At 42.8% G+C, this 11,392-nt stretch overlaps 1 long non-coding RNA gene across 1 annotated transcript; it reads left to right on the top strand.

Annotated features, from left to right (window-relative positions):
• Positions 1-5,099: 5,099 nt before the first annotated feature.
• LOC146717174 (uncharacterized) lies at positions 5,100-5,631 on the top strand. The gene is made up of 2 exons (XR_014921870.1): positions 5,100-5,368; positions 5,449-5,631. It is a non-coding gene; the product is annotated as an uncharacterized LOC146717174 (long non-coding RNA).
• Positions 5,632-11,392: the final 5,761 nt, after the last annotated feature.

Genomic DNA, 11,392 nt, shown 5'->3' with positions numbered 1-11,392 from the left:
ACACACATGAGATTATAAGAAAGGGAACATTTTGTGGTGGGGGGAGGCAGGGATTGCCACCTGCTTCCTGTATTCCACAGTGATTATAACAATAAGTAAAAGATGGAGATGAATATTTAAGTGTTTTAGCTCATATATTTGGTGAGTCTGTGAGTCCATGCAGGCCCTATGTCTATGAAGGTTCTCAGTCAGGCCCTACCTTGTAACTTGCAGGACTCAAACTGTCTTGGTGCCAGATACCACCGCACACCTTCAGGGGTCTCGTGGAGTCCACTACTTGACAGGTCAAAGCAAAAAGGGGACCAACACAATATTAGGAGGTTATGTTACGCCTGCTCAGTGAATGTAAAATCCAAGACATAAACAAAACTAAGGCATTTACCTCAGAGTCATCAAGTCATCCAAACCTCAGTAAGCACTCATGCTTCTTATGTCCCTATGGATCAGTATTTGTGTTCAATGAGCTAGTTAAAGAAGTATGCTAACATCAAGGAAATAAAAAATGACTGTGGACACTCACCACTGCATGCAGTTTAAGACCACAGCTTATTTACAGAAATAAGCTCCAATTAAGCCAAAAATAAAAAAGCTTTAATAATTATTTTTTAGCAATTCGCATAATGTTCCCCTTATTCCAGGCATCTCATTTCACATGCAAATTTATGTAAATTAGCTTGCAGCCAAATATCTGAAGAACTCCAGAGGTTTGCAATGGATTCACCATCACTGGCACAACATGTTAAAATTAACTAGAGGCATGAAGTTGGCCCTCTGGGCTTTTGCTGTAAATACAGACGTGTCTTCAGTCAACCCACATAGGAAAGCGTGTGTTAACACTAGCATCCCCAGGCTTCTACCTTTCTACCTATAAAACCCGAGAGCAGTCAAATGGTGGAAGTGGAAGCTAAATTGGCTAGTCATTCATATGTATATTGGGTCGTTACCTAGGAATTCTGGAGGGAGGGGAGTGGGGGTGAGTGATTGAGGGGGTGGGGGAGCTGCTAAAAGCGGTGAGCTTCCTTTTGTGTTTCATCTTGATGCATTCTCAATCATCCAGGGAAACAAATCTCCAAAAGTCACCAACTTGGAGTGTTTCAGTTTGCCATCTTGGGGAGAAATCAACACACATGGGTGTATGTCCTTTGTTGCTGACATTTATTGATAAAAACAGTACAAAAAACCAACCATTTGTACACATATTTACAAATAATTCAACATTGTCAGCAATCACTCACAATCCTGGCACTGCCTCTGGTGTACGGACCTCCTCTCCAAGGAAAGAAAATGCAGAGAAGACTCACCACTCAGCAGGCCTTGGAAATGATCCTGACGGAAGTCGACCCTTGTGACTCGGATGGAGAAGACCTAGCAGTTCAGCCGGATTCGGACTCAGAGCTGTCTGATCAGTCTTCCGGTTAGTTTCATTTCATGTTATTTCCTTTTTCATTTCAAACAAGTAAGTGGATGTAGTTAGTAAGTAAGATATTTCAGACATTATTCTGATACAGAGGAGGAGATACTGGAATTATAATTAGTATCTATGCATGCATTTGTGATTTTGTTTGACCTTCCCATTTTGCTCACAATTTGAATTTGTTCACACTGCAGATGAGGAGACTGCTTCTCCACCGAAAAAGAGACCTTGTTTGGGGACTGAGACAGCGAAAGATGGCACAGTGTGGCGTGAAGAACATGTGGGGACCTGTCTCCCTTTCACCCCAATAGAAGCGTACGCTGCAGATGGAGAGCCAACGGCTAAGGCCAGGAGAAGTATCTCGAGTCGCCTTCAGAGCTTCCTGTGTTTCGTCACTCTTGACATGCTTCGTAGCATTCAAGAATGGACTATTCAACATGCACAGCAAACGGAGCATGTTCATTGGTTCATGGACCTCCCTGAACTAATGGCATTTATTGCAATTGTGATCTTGCGGGGGGTTTGCAGGCTTCCATCGGTAAATGACTGCTGGTCAGCAAACCTGGGAAACCCACAGATAATTGGAACTATGGCACGAAACCGCTTCCAAAACATCATGCAACACCTACGCTTTGATGACAAGTCCATCCGCTGTGATCGAGCAAAGACTGACAAGTTTGCTGCAATTTCCAGTGTGTGGGGATCATTTGTCACCAACTGCATCACGTGCTACAACCCTGGTCTACATATCACCATTGATGAACAGCTTTTCCCATCAAAGACTCGGTGCTGTTTCCTGCAGTATATTGCAAGTAAACCGGACAAGTTTGGGATCAAGTTTTGGGTGGCTTGCGACCTAAAATCCAAGTACATTTGCAATGTCTTCCCATATCTTGGCAAGGACCCCAGTCGTCCCACTGGGGAGAGACTTTCTGAAAATGTAGTAATGAGGCTGATGGAACCATTCCTAGACAAGGGCAGAAATGTTACCACGGACAATTTTTTCACATCGCTCATAATGATTTCATGCCACTTTGAATGCAGCATCCCACAACCAGCTTTGTAATATATATCAACACACTTTTCTTTTGATGTATGTGTATTTAATGGAGCAATATGAGATGCAAATATGCTACCACAGTCATGGTTAAATGTTAAAAAATGAATGTGCAGACATGTTTTGACATTTAGTTTAAACCTTTTTGCACTGTCTTAAGGCTTGAAAAACCTTCCTTTCACCTCTTCCCCTCCCTGAACCCAAACGCTCTTTTCATGCTTGCAGTGTAGAAATTGATGCAGGATCATAGCTATCTTCTGAATTCACCTGCTCCACAAGCACAGGCAGTACCAAAAATATAGTATATGTGACTAAAGTCCTATCTAGACAGGAATATTCATCCTGAAATGTTAGCTAAAGTCATTTTCACTTGTATTTAGGTCCTGTGAAAATAATTGCCTTTCTTTGTGGGTGTGCAAACCATATATCAGGTGAAACAAAACAAATTGCTTAATAAATCTGTTCAGAGCTATGTAATATGCACAACTTGACACACAGCACAATCAAAACACAAAATCAAGAGGTGGTGCATTAAAATAAATCTACTCACATGAATAATAATTGAGTGTCAAAGCATTCATTACACGGCAAGAGCACGCATGCAGTTCCAAAGCATTCTCGATGAATTAAAACCAGATCCGAGCCCGCTGCTCTCCTGGAAACTGTACGCATTGTAAACGTTAGTTACCAGCGCAGTACGAGAAGCAGAGATGCCTGCAGGCTCAGCAAAGTGCTAGAAAAGCCGTCCTCTGTCATGGGACGGAGGCGCAACTCCCCGGAGGCCCATGCTAAGCCCTTATTCACATGGGACAGGGATCATGTAGTGGCATTAAGTGATTAATGAATTAACACTCCTCCTCTGTGCTTCATGGAAGGAAAAAACTTGTTCAAACCTCCATGGTGAAAATCCATTTGTCCAGATGTATACACTCCATTAAAAATGTAATTCAGTGAAGTGTTAGAGTACTGTGGAACTACAAACATGAAACAGCTTTTTCATACAGAATGATCGCTGCATTTACTGAATTAGACTCTGAGTGCTTCGGAAAATGTGAACGAGTGCACAGATTTTGAACCTTTAGCTCTGTCACTGGACAAAAAAAACTTGGCCATCTTGCCAAGTTTTTTCCAAGATGGCGCCAGTGTGTGTGGCTCGCCATCTGGCAAACACATGCTTATGTTGTTTTTTATTGCTAGAGTCAACTCTCTTTTAATGTACAATCGCCAAAAACTGTTGGACCTCCGAGTTGCCAGTGATCTTACCAATGCAACTTATAATGGACATAAGGCGTTACCTCCATTCCTGTCTGGGATACCAGCTAACCTTTGTCGGACCCTGGCCCCAGCCTCACGGCGAAAGCGTTTCAAACGCCGGGGCAAACGTAGCGGTCTACTCGTGAAACTTAAGGCGTACTTGGCGCGCTCTTCCCCGGCTCCGTGGAACGAACGTGGATCTGTACCTTGTCATGCCTTTTCTCCGTGCTCTCTGGAGCCCATCGATGCCTGGCTGGTGCCCGTTGTTGGCTCGGATCAGATGTCCCAGCCACGAAAGATTTCCCCTCATCTTCGTCAGCGCGGTGCGAACCTACAGAACCTACGGCCGCTGCGTCGGGTCTCGCTGTCAGCCACGAACACGCTGACCCCCACCAGGTTTGGATTGGTGAACACTAGCTCGCTGAGTAATAAAACTTTTATTTTAAGGGATTTATTTATGACCCAAGGACTGGATTTCCTCTGTATAACTGAGACATGGTTGAGGGCCGGTGAGTCCAGCGCTTTCACAGATCTCTTACCTGATGGCTGCTGCTTTTTAAACTCTCCTCGAATATCAGGCAGAGGAGGAGGACTAGCGGTTGTTTTTAAGAAGCAGTATAAATGTAAACCACTGCCATTATCAACCTCACCTAGTAGCTTTGAACTGAGCATGTTTGAGCTAGGTCGCTCTCACACAGTGCTCTGTGCTGTGGTTTACAGACCCCCAAAATACAATAAGAACTTCTTAAATGACTTTTCTCATCTGTTGGCTGAAATTATGCCAAAATATGATCATGTCCTTATTATTGGGGACTTCAATATTCATGTGTGCTGCCCTGACAAGCCAATGGCAAAGGACTTTTTAAATCTTATTGACTCTTTTGATCTTGTGCAACCTGTGTTTGTGCCTACACAAAAATATGGGCACACGTTGGATCTTGTTTTAACTCACAATTTACCTGTCTCTAACTTAGAGGTTTGTGATGTTGTATGGTCAGACCATAGGCCTGTCTTGTTTGAGGTTTTCCTTCCTTGTACCAAAGTTAATCTTCCTCCTGTTGCTGCTAGGAGCTGTCGTATTTTTAACCCTTCCTCTGCTGGACAGTTCTCTATTGCTTTTAATCAGAACGGCGGCCTTCCTGATTTCATATGCAATGATACAGAAGAGCTGAGTACGTGGTTTTACTCTGTCTGCCAAACTGCTTTAGATTCAGTGGCCCCCTTTAAGCTTAGGCAAGTAAAAGCCAAATCTGAACCCTGTCATGGTCCGCGGCCCGGCGTCCGGGGTGCTGCTGGGATGTCCACGCCCACGAGCGTGGCTGCTAACCCCACACCTGCATCCCATCCCAGGCGATCATCAGGTGGTCTATTTAATCCTGCCCTACCTGCTGCTCCACGCCAGTCCGTAGTCGCCTCTCAGCGGTAACGTACGCCTGCGGGAAAAGAACTCTTATGACAAACTCTCCATCGGACCTAACACTGTTTTTTCCCTGTGTACCCAGATCACAACTCGGCGTGTTTTTGTTTACGAGCCACCTGCCTGTCCACCTGTCCGCCTGAGATTTGGTTCACCATCAGCTTCGCCGTCTCGACCCCTTTTTGGAGCTCCACCCCCCTCTGGTTCACTCGGCCCGGCTATCACCGTGAGACGCACACTCCACCTTCCCTCGTATGCTGCCTTTTTTCCGCACCCCAGTAATCTGTCTCTCTTTTTGTTTTACAGCCTCTCACAGCCCCGCTCTCGGCGTTCCCTGCGCGGTCCCTCGGTTTCTTCTGGTTCCATACGTTGTTTTTCAGGCTACCCTCACGGGACACCTTTAGTTGCAATAAAAATTACTTTCTTTATTCGCTCCTACCCTAGTGTGTGTGTTCTGCTACTGGGTCCTGCCTGCGCTTGGAACTTCGGTTCATGACAAACCCTGGCTGAATGAAGACACCCGGGCTGCCAGAAGAAAGTGTAGGAGAGCTGAACGTAAATGGAAGAAGGATCAACTTCAGGTGTCATACCAAATGTTACAAGACTACTGGAATTCTTACCAGAAAACTGTAAAAGATGCTAAGAGGAAACATTTTGCTGCTATTATTCAGGCAAATTGTCGTAAGCCTCATGTCTTATTCAAGACTATTGACATGGTCCTTCACGCTCCACAGACTGCTGGTGTCGAGTCTTCTCAGGAAATTTGTGAAAACTTCCTACACTTTTTTATTGATAAAGTGTTATCTGTCAAAGCGCAGACTTCCCAGTCCGTTCTCGACCCTTCTACCCCTGTCCCTAGTTCTGCTGTCTTTGACAGGTTCGAGCCAGTTTCCTTGCTCTGCCTGCAGGAGTTGGTTGCTCACATGAAGCCCTCAGGCTCCCCTTATGATGCTCTCCCTCCTCGATTTTTCAAAGAGGTTTTTCTCACTATAGCATCAGCTGTACAATCCATTGTAAATAGTAGTCTGTCCTCTGGTGTTGTACCTGTCAATCTCAAACATGCTGTGATTCAGCCTCTACTCAAGAAACCTGCTCTTGATCCTGATATTATTGCGAATTACAGACCTATTTCCAAACTGCCTTTTATCTCAAAGATTCTTGAAAAGGTAGTTTACAAGCAATTAATGTCTTTCCTAGAAGAACACGGTATTTTAGAAGTTTTCCAATCTGGTTTTAAAGCTTTACATAGTACCGAATCTGCCCTTTTAAGAGTTTTTAATGATGTGTTTTTGGCAAATGACTCAGGTGACTGTGTTATTATTGTGCTGTTAGATTTAACTGCTGCTTTTGATACAGTGGATCATAATATTTTAATTTCCCGTTTAGAGCAGTTGGTGGGTATGCGGAGTACCGCACTGCAGTGGCTCAGATCCTATTTGGCAGAGCGAACTTTCTCTGTGAAACTCGGGGAGTTTGTATCCCCTGTTGCTTCTCTTCAATGTGGGGTCCCACAGGGTTCAGTTTTAGGCCCGCTTCTTTTCTCTCTATATCTCCTACCCCTTGGGTCTATTTTCAGGAAACATGGGATTTCTTTCCACTGCTACGCCGATGACTCCCAGATTTATTTCCCACTTAAAAAGATAAATGGCTTCTCAGTAGACCCGCTGCTCAGATGCCTTGATGATATAAGGGCCTGGATGGCTTTGAACTTTTTACATTTTAATGAACAGAAAACAGAAGTGATGGTTTTTGGTGGCGCTTCTGAGGCCACTATTATAGATCTTGGTTCACTGGCACAGTATGTTAAACCAGTCATCACTAATCTGGGAGTTAAAATAGAGGCAAATCTTAAACTTGAAAGCCAGGTCAGAGCTGCTGTAAGATCTAGCTTTTTTCATTTGAGGGAATTAGCCAAAATAAAGCCTATCTTATCGAAACAGCATTTTGAGACAGTAATCCATGCCTTTGTTATTTCTAGGCTGGATTATTGTAACGCACTTTATTTTGGGGTTAGTGATGCGTCCATTAGGCGCCTGCAGGTTGTGCAAAATGCTGCAGCACGTCTTTTAACTGGAACAAAAAAGTTTGAGCACATTACCCCAATTTTAATTTCACTCCACTGGCTACCTGTACATTTTAGGATTGTTTTTAAAATTCTCTTATTTGCTTTTAAATCTCTTAATGGCCTGGGCCCCCCCCCTACCTCTCGGAGCTACTACAACCATATACACCTTCCCGTTCCCTTAGGTCCGCCAATCAGCAGCTCCTTAAGGTACCAAAAACTAAGTATAAATCTAAAGGTGATCGTGCTTTTGCTGTAGTTGCTCCAAAGTTGTGGAATGATCTACCCTTGCATGTTAGGCAGGCCTCTTCTCTCTCTGAATTTAAAAGTCTTCTTAAAACATATTTATTCGCTGAAGCCTTTGGCATTGATTAGAGGGGTTGACTCAATTTGTTTTGACATGTTTCAATTTATTTTAGTTTTTTAGTTATTTATTTTATCTTATCTCATTTTAATTTTCTTTACTTATGCTTTTAGCATGTACAGCACTTTGTGAACTCTGGTTTTATGTTAAAGTGCTTTATAAATAAAGGTGGTATGGTATGGTATTGTCACAAGTTTTGCATCTTTTCTTATTGATAAAGACTCCACCCACAATGCTGTTCATGCTATTCTACACCAGTAGTAATAGTATTAGTTAAACAATTAAATCTACTACAGGGATTTCTCTTTTGATGGTAGTGGCTGCATAGCTAGTGAGACAAGGGAAGTAAAACTGAACACAAGCACATGAGATGAGGATGAAACGGGAAGTAGCACCCACAGCAGGACTCAGACAACTGGCTTGACCCCAGGACGAGGATAAAACACAACAGACTGTGGAGACATGGAAACATGACAGACCTCACATGGAAGACGCTAAGGACAAAACATAAAGGTGAAAGTAAGAACACAGGAGGAGGACACTAAAGAATGAAACACAGAGACAAGACTAAGAGACCGGGAAAATAAACAGACACCCAACATAATAACCGAAAAAGGCTCATTTCTCAAACTCAAAATGACTTTAACAAGAAACCACAAAGCACTGAGTCACTGACCCAGATCTGTGAAAATTACGCTTTAATCATGTAGAGAAACTGAGACATGCTGTTGAAATTGTACTTCTTTTTCTTATATTAAATAAGACATTGTGTTACATGTCGTTACAGAAAGGGCAGTTTCACTGGTGTGGCCCGCTGCAGATCAAAGTGGGCTGAAAGTGGCTCATATTTAAGTTTGACACCCTGTTTAAGATATTTACGAATCTACTACTCAGGTAAAGGTTTATTTTTGTGTTATTTCAATGATGACTGTATTTTTGTGCTAATAAGATAACAAACATAGATATTAGACATGTTTAGTTTTAGTGCAGACAGTGTGGTGGGGCTTTTAAAGGGAACAAGAAGACTGAGCCTGAGGACAATCCTCAAATATCACCTAACAGCTCTGAGAAGAAACTCCCAGAAATACATGTGCAACAGGATCAGGGAGACAAATCTTCCACACAATCTTGTGACCGTGCTTTCTCTGTAAATACCAACAATGATTTTCTTTTTTTTTTAATGCCAAAACCTAGTTTGTGTTGGTAAATTTGGCCCCTGTTTTGGTCATTCATAAGCTCTGTGGTTACTTGACTCAGTGACCCAGTTACCTTGCCAACAGTTTTTATGCTATGTGGTTTGAGACCTTTTTGTCTCTCGGGAAAACATTTCTGTGGCATTCAAACTGAACTGTTTACACTAGGCTACAGATACACAATGTGGTGAGAAACGCTGGTACAACATACACAACACAGCACAGCTGTCTCTGAGATTTGTGGAGGATGGTCAGAAAAATGCGGTAATATCCAGTGAGCTGTACCCCTCTGGGTGAAAAACCCTTTTTTGATGCTAGAGGTCAAAGGAGAATGGCCTGACTGCTTTGAGCTGATAGAAAGGAAACAGTAAATTGCCTTCCTATCAAACAAGTTGCCAAGTTGTTCATGTTGTGAACATGTGAACACAAACAATGTTATTTGTTTTTTGTTTTTTTGATGTGTGGTGCGAAGTCAAGATTCATGTTACATTCCAAGTCACTTCTGCCATGATTAGTTAACCAGTTAACCAATTACTAATCCAAATACTTTTTTATATACTGCAGACAGTCATCAGTGTGTTGTTTGAACAATAAAACCAACATCATTCAAATACCAACATTACAAACTAAGAATAACAGGAACAACCACAGAAAGTTGACCATCTAAGGAAAACCAAATGATCCATTTTTGCTCACTAATCTTCTTTAATAAGACATACTGTTGATCTGTAAACATTCAGTATGGATGGTCCCTGTCTAACTCCAGTACCAATGTATTGAAATCAATCAATGTATTTGATCATTATTCACATGGATAGACTGCTGGGATTGATAGGATCATCTTTAAAGCGTGCGTTTTGTCTAACGCTCACCTTTTCCCTTTGGTTGCTGCAGTGACCCCGCCTCCCCACAGGGATTATTACATTGCCAGTTAAGCTGATCTCTCTTTCTCCGCCTCATGATGGATGTCCCGCTCTCCTCGTACCTGTTCTCTTTCATCTTTTCTTCTTCACAAAGGAAATTGTACTGTACCTGTGCTATCATTATCCCCACAGTCTAATTACAATCACACTCTTATGTGTACTCATACATACATATTACATCTCCCATCCTCATCATAATTGCAGTCCATACATCAGCTGCTTGCTTTGAGGTAGCTCTTTTCTCCTCTGGTGAACACAAAGAATTACAACAGGTACACACCTACTGCAGTATTTTATCATCCTCCCAGAAATTTTTACTCTTTGAAATTCAAAGAAAAGTGTGTGTACACCAATCAGACTTAACATTGTGACCACTGACAGGGAAGTAAATAACACTGATTATCTCTTCATCATGGCACCACCTAGTAGGTGGGAGCGAGTGAACATGTTGTTCTCAAAACTGATGTGTTAGAAGCAGGAATAATGGCAGAGGATGTGAGTGGTTTAACTAGGCCCAAACTGTGATGGAGACGACTGGATCATAGCATCTCCAACACTGCAGCTCTTGTGGGGCTGTCATCGTCTGCAGTTGTCAGTATTTATTAAAACTGGAGGAAGGAACAGCGGTGAACCAACAACAGGATTACGGCCAGCCACTTAATGCACATTGTAGTGAAACTTACTTTCTCTGACACGTACCACCAACCTAAGCATTGCTGCAGAAGATGTACATCATTTCATGGAAACAGTATTCCCTGATGGCTGTGGCCTCTTTATGCAGGATAAGCTTCATCATGCAATAATGGCCCAGGAGTAGTTTGAGGAACACAACAATGAGTTTGAGGTGCTGACTTGGCCTTCAAATTCCCCAGATTTCAGTCCAGTTGAACATCTGTGGGATGTGCTGGACAAGCAAGTCCAATCCATGGAGGCTCCACCGCACAGCTTACAGGAGCTAAAGGATCTGCTGCTTATAACGTGGTGTCAGATACCACAGCACACCTTCAGAGGTCTAGTGGAGTCCATAACCCGATGGGCCAGGGCCGTTTTGACAGCAAAAGGGGAGCATGCACAAAACAAGCAGGTGGTCATAATGTTGTGTCTGATCGGGGTATATTAGAGCAGAGTGGAGGCATCTCGGCTGTGCGTGTTTTTAGAGCATGTGCGTTTGTAAAGTGCTGTAAAAATAAGGGTCATTTTGAAATATAGTCCTAAGATATTCCTGTGTGGGTGTGCTCCTCCACTGTTTATGCTCTTTATTGTTGGCTGTGTGCATGTGTAGATATTAATAAATTTGACTTTATTATACTCCTGACAGGCAGTGATTACATGTTTTTGTCCCTTTTGTTGTCAGTGATGGTGGATGTTCTGCTTTCCACGGCTGAGGATGATGGGAAAATAAAAAGGTCTGTAAACGCTTCCTCTTGTTATCTTCCCTCTCCTCACCTCCCCCTACCTGCCACCCTCCTACATCGTGCTAACTTCTACTCCAAGCAGCGTGGTACTCTGTGTCATTTACAGCTCTAATGATATAGAGATCTATTTAACACTTGCTCCTTTTCGTTCTTTGCCTCTGACTTTAGCAGCAGTCAGCATTTGTTGCAGATATGTGATCGCTTAAATTATACCCAGGCCTCTATAAAAGGAACTACTCTCTGTCCACAGTTGGAGGCAAGCTGAAGTCTGTATTACACCATGTCTTCATATT

The sequence above is a fragment of the Copadichromis virginalis genome, linkage group LG2, assembly GCF_057382275.1.
Source record: "Copadichromis virginalis isolate Kocher_CV1m ecotype Utaka linkage group LG2, C_Virginalis_male_GT1.1, whole genome shotgun sequence".
Classification (NCBI taxonomy): domain Eukaryota; kingdom Metazoa; phylum Chordata; class Actinopteri; order Cichliformes; family Cichlidae; genus Copadichromis; species Copadichromis virginalis.
This window is presented reverse-complemented; position numbering and strand designations above follow the sequence as displayed.